The following is an 8,570-nucleotide window of genomic DNA, read 5'->3' as shown; positions in this document are numbered from 1 at the left end:
TGTGAGATGGAGAGAGAGTGTGTGTATGAGGGGTAAAAGAGAGTGTGTGTGAGGATGAGAGAAAGAGTGTGCGTGAAAGGAGGAGAGAGAAAGTGTGTGTGTGAGAGTGTGTGTGAGGGAGAGAGAAAGAATGTGTGTGTGGGGGGTGGAGGGTAAGAGAGAATATGTGGGAGGGGGAGAGTGAGTGTGTGTGTGTGCACGTGTGTGCATGAGAGGGAGTAAGAGGGTGTGTGTGTGAGGGGGAGAGAGAGACAGAATCTATCTGAGGGGGAGAGTGTGTGTGTGTGAGAGAGAGAGGGAGAGGGAGAGAGAGAGTATGTGCGTGTGCATGAGGGGAGAGTGTGTGTCTGAGGAAGATAGAAAGAGTGTGTGTGAGGGAAAGCGAATGTGTATGTGTGAGGGGGAGAGAGCGTGTATGAGGGGTAAGAGAGTGTGTGTGTGAGAGGGGGAGAGAAAGTGAGTGTGTGAGGGGGAGAGAAAGAGTGTGTGTGAAGTGAGAGAGACAGAATGTATTTGTGTGAGGGGGAGAGAGAGAGTGTGAGGGAAATAGTGTGTGTGAGGGGGAGAGTGAGAGTGTATGTGTGTGTGAGGGAGAGAAGAAGAGAGTGTGTGTGTGTGTGTATGGGTGAGGGGGAGAGGGAGAGGGAGAAGGTTTATGTGAGGGGTAAGAGAGTGTGTGTGAGGGAGGGAGGGAGAGAGTGTGTGTGAGGGAAAGAGGGAGAGTCTGTGTGAGGGAGAGAGATAGTTTGTGTGAGGGAGAGAGAGTGTGTGTGTGAGAGGGGGAGAGAAACAGTGTGTGTGAGTGTGTGTGTGTGTCTGTGAGGGAGAGGGTGTCTGTCCAATGATAGTAACCTCCTCCTCTCCCTTTTCATACTTCTAAAATTCTGTAAGAAAATAGTTTGCCCACGCCACCTTCAATCCATGCTTATAGATTACACCATTTCCATTTGACTAATTTTGTCGAACAGCTTCTTGTGTAATATCCTTATTGAACCCAATTTTAGAAATTCCAATATACAATGTCTGCTGCTTCTTTCTTGTTGAGCTTACTACCTACAACCTCCAACTTCAAGAGATTTGTCAAATGCAATTTCCCTTTTATAAAACTATGTCAAAATACTATATGAATTCAAGTCCTCTGCTGTCCTGCCTTAATAATAAAATTCTAATATTTGCCTGTTCGCGATGTCAGGATTATAGTTCTGGGTTTTCTGTCTTCCAGCTTTCTTTACCAACAGGATCTGAGTTTATTACCTTCCAATCTATGGGTACCATTCCAGAATCAAGGGGATTCCGGAGGGGTCTATGCCAATGCAATCATTTCCTCCATTGTAACCTCATTAAAAACCCTCAAACAGTAGCTCTCAATCTGGAGTTCACAGAGCACCTTCAGCGGATCCCTGACGTTGGGCTGGCAATGTGTGGACATCGTGGACAATTGCCAAGGTGCCATGGTCAACAGTAAATAAACGAATGCTGATTGGAGGCTTGCTGTTGCCCTGCTAACATCCTGCTATTTCCCAAGCTTCTCTCATGCTCTGTTCCTGGTCCTGCCTCACAATGCTCCAGCTTTCTGGGCTCTTGGTCTCTCTTGTGTCTGCTCTCTCCATGATCCATTACCCTGCACTCCTTCTTTCTTCCATGTTCTGTTTCTCCCATGCTCCTGCTTTCCTTCTGCACAACTACTTTCTTCATTCTTTCTTCTCTATGGACTTCTGCCCTCTCCTTGCTCTGAGCAAGATGGTACATTATCTAATTGCCAGTAACTGCCTGTTTTCATAAAAACATTCGGAAAATTTTTTTTTTTTATTCATTCATGAGATCAGGGTGTCGCTGGCTAGGCCAGCATTTATTGCTTAGTCCAGAGGGTAGTTAAGAGTCAACCACGTTGCTGCTGTCTGGAGTCACATTTAGGCCAGACCAGGTAAGAATGGCAGTTTACTTCTCTAAAAGACATTACTGAACCAGATAAGTGTTTTTTTTTTCTCAAAAATCAACAGAAATTCATGGTTATCATTAGACTTTTAATTCCAGATTTTAACTGAATTCAAATAGCACTATTTGCCATGACAGGATTCCAACCTGGGTCCCTGGAACATTACTTGGATCTCTGAATTAACGGTCTAATTATAACACAACTGGGCCATCACCTCCCTGTGTAATCTGCAGCACAATCATATCCTGAGCTTTATATAGCATTGTAATTTAGTCTGGGTTGGTTCATAAATTACTAATCTGCTTGAAAAGGTGTACTTCAACCAAAAAAATTGAAGAGAGCCACTAATTTTCATGGTGCACTGCAACAACTTGCTAATGGTTTTTGGATACTGTCACTCCAATCTGTAACCTTGACCCTCTGGTAGGACAGGAACAACAGGTGCGTGGAGAACCACTGACTGCAAATCTCTCCCCAAGTCAAACATCATTCTGCCATGAAATACTGTGCCATTCCTTCACCATTGCTTGGTCAGAATTCTGGATCTCTCCTCATACAGCACATCATTATCCCATTGACTACATAACTTCAAGAAAGCAGCTCACCAATGTCTTCTCAAGGGCAGTTAGGGATGGTTAAAAAAAAAACACACCTTACTAGTGATTCCCACATCCTGTGAATGACTAAAAGAAAAACTATATTTGATCATGGCACAAGTACAAAAAGTGTTCACAACACAGATGTTGGAAGTAAATATTCTGAAAAAAAAACTGCATTTGACTGCTTTGTAATTCTTAGGCACATAAATTCTGATGAATGTTTTTTCAGGTGTTATCCTTTCCACATTAAAGTGGTTCCAGAGCCAGAGCAATGTGCTTGATCCTTAACTCCTCTCTAAGCAATTAGGAATGGGCAATAAATGCTGCCCTAACCAGTGACACCCACATCCCATGAACAAATAAAACAAAATTCATAGGATCTTGGCTTACTCTAAGGTACTACAGGGTATGTGTCAAAAAAACAAATCAAGTCCTTCTCTATTCAAAGTTCAAGCCAATTTCCATTTAGTCAAACAAACATTTCTCACAATGAAGTCATGTTCACGTGAATATTGATGAACTGCAATAAATGCACAACTGAATTGTAAGGAATGGTGGAAACAAATTTCACCAAAAACTAAGGCTTTCAAAAGAGAACTGAGAAGCACCTGAAGAAAAGTAAGTTGCAAGTTTGTGGTGAATATGAGATGGAATGGAATTAGCCAGTTGCTTTTGAAAGTTAAACAAAGAACAGTACAGCAAGGGAACAGGCCTTTTGGCCCACCAAAACTGTACCGACACTCAGGTTTGTAGAGCATGGAAACAGACCTTTCAGTCCAACCAGACCATGCCAAACATAATCCCAATCTAAACTAGACCAACTTGCCTGCACCTGGCCCATATCTCTTCAAATCTTTCCTATTCATGTACTAATCCAAATGTCTTTTATACATTGTAACTGTACTCACATCCACCACTTCCTCAGGAAGTTTATTCCACACATGAACCTTTCTCTGTGTAAAACATTAGTCCCTTGTGTCTTATTAAATCTCTCATCTCACCTTAAAAATGTGCCTAGTCTTGAAAATGTCCATCCTACGGAAAAGATAACTACCACTAACTCTATCTAAACCTCTCATTATTTTATAAACTTCTATCAGGTGACCTCTCCACCTCCCACGTTCCAGTGAAAAGGTCCCAGCCTATCCAGGCTTTCTTTATAACTCAAACCTTCCATAACTCAAGTCTTCCATACCCTGCAACATCCTGGTAAATCTCTTTTGAACCTGGCTCAGTGACACATTGGTTCAGTGGTTATCACTGCTGCCTCACAGCACCAGAGATCTGATTTCAATTCCAGAATTGGGTGACTGTGTGGAGTTTGCACATTCTATGTTTGTGGGTTTGCTCTAGTTTCCTCCCATAGTCCAAAGGTATGCAGGGTAGATCGACCGGCCATGCTAAATTGCCCAGAGTGCCCAAAGATGTGTAGGTTAGCCATGGGAAATGCAGGATTATAAGTGGGGGAGGGAGTGTCAGTCAGGGTGGGATGCTCTTCAGAGAATTGATGTGGACTTATTAGGCCGACCAGCCTGTTTCCACACTGTGGATTCTTAAAGAAAAAGTGTCCAGCTTAATAATATCCTCTCTATAACTGGGCAACCAGGATTGGGCACAGTATTCCAGAACAGGCCTCACCAATGTTCTGTACAACCTCAACATGACTTCCCAACTCCTCAAGATTCATTTCTAATCGTTTTGCCTCTATGCCGTCTGTATTCCTCTAGTTCTTCCCTATCTATGTCTCTGTAAGATGCCTTTTAAACATTGCTGCTATATTTGTTTTTATCTCTACCACCTCCTCTGGCAGTGCATTCTCTGTGTAAAAAAACTTACCTCTTACATTTTTGAACTTTCTCCCTTTTATCTTAAACTTCTGTCCTCTAGTAATTAACATTTCTACCCTGGGAAAAAGACTTGACTATCTGTTCTATCTGTGCCTCTCATAATTTTGTAAACTTCTGGCTGATCATTCCTCAACCTTTGATGTTCAAGTGAAAAAAATGGTGAATTGAACTTTGTACAGTATTCCAAATGTGGCCCAAGTTCTATATAGCTGCAGCATGACTTGCCAATTTTTACACTCTATGCTCCAACCGATGAAGGCAAGCATTCTATATGCCTTCCTGACCATCTTATCAAATTGTGTTGCCACTTTCAGGGGACTGTGAACCTGTAGACCTAGATCCCTCTATACCATAAACTTCCCTCTTGGATTAGACATTCTAAACTGTATCACCTGACAGTTGTCCAGATTAAACACCATCTGCCATTTCTCTGCCCAAGTCTCCATCCTCTCTATAAACTGTTATATCCCCTAGCAATACTCCTCACTCTTTGCAGTTCCTCAACCTTTGTGCTATCAGCAAACTTACTAATCAGGCCACCTACATTCTCCTTCAAATCACTTATTTTTTTTATAAACAAGAGGTCTCAAAATCTCGTCAGAAAAACAACGTTTCACTGCTACTCTCTGTAAGCTATAACTAAGCCAGTTCTGTAATCATTTTATCAGCTCACCAGTGACTTCACCTTCTATATCAGCCTGCAATGAGGGACCTTGTCAAAGGCCTTGCTAAATTCCAAGTGGACAATATCCACTATTCTACCCTCATTAATCATCTTTGTCACTTGCTCAAAAACTTAACCCCTCCCACACAATGCCAAGCTGCCTATTGCTATTAAGTGCATATATTTTCAAAAGTGACTAAACAATGTCCCTAAGAATCTTCTCCAATAATTTCCCAGCACTGACATAAGGGTCACTGGCCTGTAATTTCCTGGATTATCCCAGGAACAAAAGAACAGAATCAGCTATTCTCCACTACTCTGGAACCTTTCCTGTTACTAAAGAGGATACAAATATTTTGTACAAGGCCCTCAGAATTTTCTCCCTCAGTATCCTGGAATAGACCCTCTCAGGTCTTAGGGACTTGTCCACCAAAATGCTTTTCCAAACACCCAATTTTTTAAAAAAATTGACATGCCCTAGAATATCAACATGGTCCTCTTTAGAACATTTAGCCTGTTCTTCTTCTTTGTGAACACTGATGCCAGGTATTTATTCATTAAGGACCTCACCCACTTCTTCCAGCTCCATGCATAAGTTCCCTCCTTTGTCTTCGAGTGGACCTACCCTTCCTAGCCACTCTCTTGCTCCTTATATACATATGAAATGCCTTGGGATTTTCCTTAATCCTGTTTGCCATTTCATGGCCCCTTTTAGCCCTCCTAACTCCTTGTTTAAGTTCTTTCTTGCTTTCCTTGTATTCTGTAAGGGCTCCATTTGTCTTCAGTTTCCTTGATTCTCTTTTTGACTGAGTTCATAATTTCTCTTGTTGTCTAAGGTTCCTGAATCTTGCCTTCCTTATCCTTCATTTTCATAGGAACATGCAGGACCTGAACTCTAATCACATGGCATTTAAAAGGTTCCATGACATGTCTGGATTTATCTTCAAACATTCATCTCCAATCTACATTCCCCAGTTCCTAACTAATATTGCAGTAGTTAGCTTTCCCCCAATCAGTACTTTCACCTGAGGACCATTCTTATCCTTACCTACATATAATTTAAAACTTACAAATTATGGTCACTATTTTTGAAATGATCCCCCTCTGAAATTTTGGCAGCTGGCTAGGTTCATTCCCCAATATTCGGTCTAATATGCCCCTTTCCTCATTGGGCTAATCTTTTGTACCAAAAGATTTCTCCCGCATACAAGTCCCTGGAGTCTCAGTCAACATAGAGGAAGTTAAAATCACCCACAACCAACCTTGTTGATTTTGCATTTTACTATAATCTGTCCAAAAACCTGTTCCTCTATCTCTTGCTGGTTTTTAGGTGGCCTGTAGTATGATCCCATCCAAATGATTGCCCCCTTCCTAGCCCTGATATCCTATCTCCCCATGTAGCCTCACTAGATGAGCCTCCCCAAAGTGTTCTCCATTAATACAGCTGTGATATTCTCAGCTGTGATATTAGGGAGAATAACACAACACTCCCATCTTTTTTTACATCCTTCTCTATTTTGCCTAAAACACCTAAATCTTAAAATGGTAAGCTGCCAATCTTGTAATGATACAATGGCTTTTAATGATGTGTTATGGTCCTGTTTTTTTTTGAAGAGCAGTTTTGAGTCATGGTACCAAACTATCTATTCAAAGCCAATAAACAGCTTATGAGGCCTTTACAGTCTTTTTTTAAGTTGGAACAATAGAGGCAACATGAATGGGTGGAGTCAGGCTGCCACAGAAACAGGGTTTTAGTTTAGCTTTCAGCAGTTGCTGAGGTTTTGAAGCTACCATACATTTCTCCCTACTACAGTAGAATGCTTTGATTTTTTTTTCCCTCTGCCAGAATTTTCTCTAAGTTCTTTCCTCCTGGACTGGAGAAACTTTGCATGTGAGACAATCTACTTTACTGAATTTGCCTTTGCCAAGTTTAAGGGATATGGGATATTTCACTACTAAACAGCAAATGATCCAATAATATATTATCCTGTTAAGTTTCCAATAGACTCAGAATCATGGAGATGGACAGCACAAAACAGACCCTTCAGTTCAACTCATCCATGCCAAAGAGATAGCCTAACTTAATCTAATCCCATTTGCCAGCACTTGGCCCATATTCTCTAAACCCTTCCTATTCATATACCCATCCAGATGCCTTTTAAATGTTGTAATTGTAACATCCTCCACCACTTCCTCTGGCAGCTTATTCTATAAACGTACCACCATCTGCTAGAAAAGGTTTCCTCTTAGGTTCCTTTTATATCTTTCCCCCTCTCACCCGAAACCTATGCCCTCTAAATCTGGACTCCACCTCTACCCCCCGCCTTCCCCCCCCCCCCCCTCCCCCCCCACTCCCTCACCAGGGAGAAGACCTGGTTTGATTATCCAATTCATGCCCTTCATAATTTTATAAACCTCTATAAGGTCACCCCTTAGCCCTTATTCCAATTCTTCTTTCTTTGGTTTGTATTTTAATTGAAGGCTAAGAGTGAAGCATGTTTTGCTTAAAGCCAAGTAGTGTGACCATTCGCCTTACAAACAGAACACAGCACGTTACACTTGCCTTTACATAAGATAAAAGTTAGGGACTGGGCTATCTCCTTGGTATAGGCAAAAGTGAGGACTACAGATGCTGGAAACTAGAGTTTAGATTAGAGTGGTGCTGGAAAAGCACAGCAGGTCAGGCAGCATCCGAGGAGCAGGAAGATCAACGTTTTGGGCAAAAGCCGTCCATTCCTGATGAAGGGCTTTTGCCTGAAACGTCGATCTTCCTGCTCCTCAGATGCTGTCTGACCTGCTGTGCTTTTCCAGAACCACTCTAATCTAAACCCTATCTCCTTGATATATTTGCATGGGGTTTAATTTGGCCCACAACAACCTCTCTCAACCAAGTCTCTGTAGTAGCTACAACATCATGTATTAATCCAAGCTCTAAGTTCGTCTGCCTTACCTGACATACCCCTCTAGTTAAAGCATGTACTCTTCAGACCACCAGTCCTGCTGTAATCAGTAACCTTTACCTGTCCATTCTTCTATTAGCCTTACTTGCTGAACTACTGCTCTGGCTCCCATCCCCCTGCCACACTAGTTTAAACTCTCTCAAGTGATACTAGGATGTTGCCAGGATATCTGCCAGGATATTGGTGTCCCTCAAGTTTAGGTGCAACCCATCCTCTTGTACAGGTCCCACTTGCCCTGGAAGACCATCCCATATGGCTGAAATTCTTCCTTGTACAGCAGCTCTTCATAGTCATAACCTAACAAGTGGCATGGGAAATAATCCTGAGATTACACCATAGAGGTCCTGCTCTTCAATTTCATAGCTAATTTCCTTTGCAGGACCTCAACACTATTCCTGTTTGTATCGTTAGTACGAATAAATGTATACACTGACCTCTGGTTGCACCTCCCTTTGAGAATGTCACACATTGCAACAGAAACATGCTTTATCCTTTCACCATGGGGGTAACAGACCATCCTGGAGTCTCGTTGGTGGGTACAGAACTGCCTGTCTGTACCCATGA

This window comes from Hemiscyllium ocellatum, chromosome 7 (assembly GCF_020745735.1).
Source record: "Hemiscyllium ocellatum isolate sHemOce1 chromosome 7, sHemOce1.pat.X.cur, whole genome shotgun sequence".
Classification (NCBI taxonomy): Eukaryota; Metazoa; Chordata; class Chondrichthyes; order Orectolobiformes; family Hemiscylliidae; genus Hemiscyllium; species Hemiscyllium ocellatum.
The sequence above is the reverse complement of the archived record's forward strand: the minus strand, read 5'-3'. Positions refer to the sequence as shown.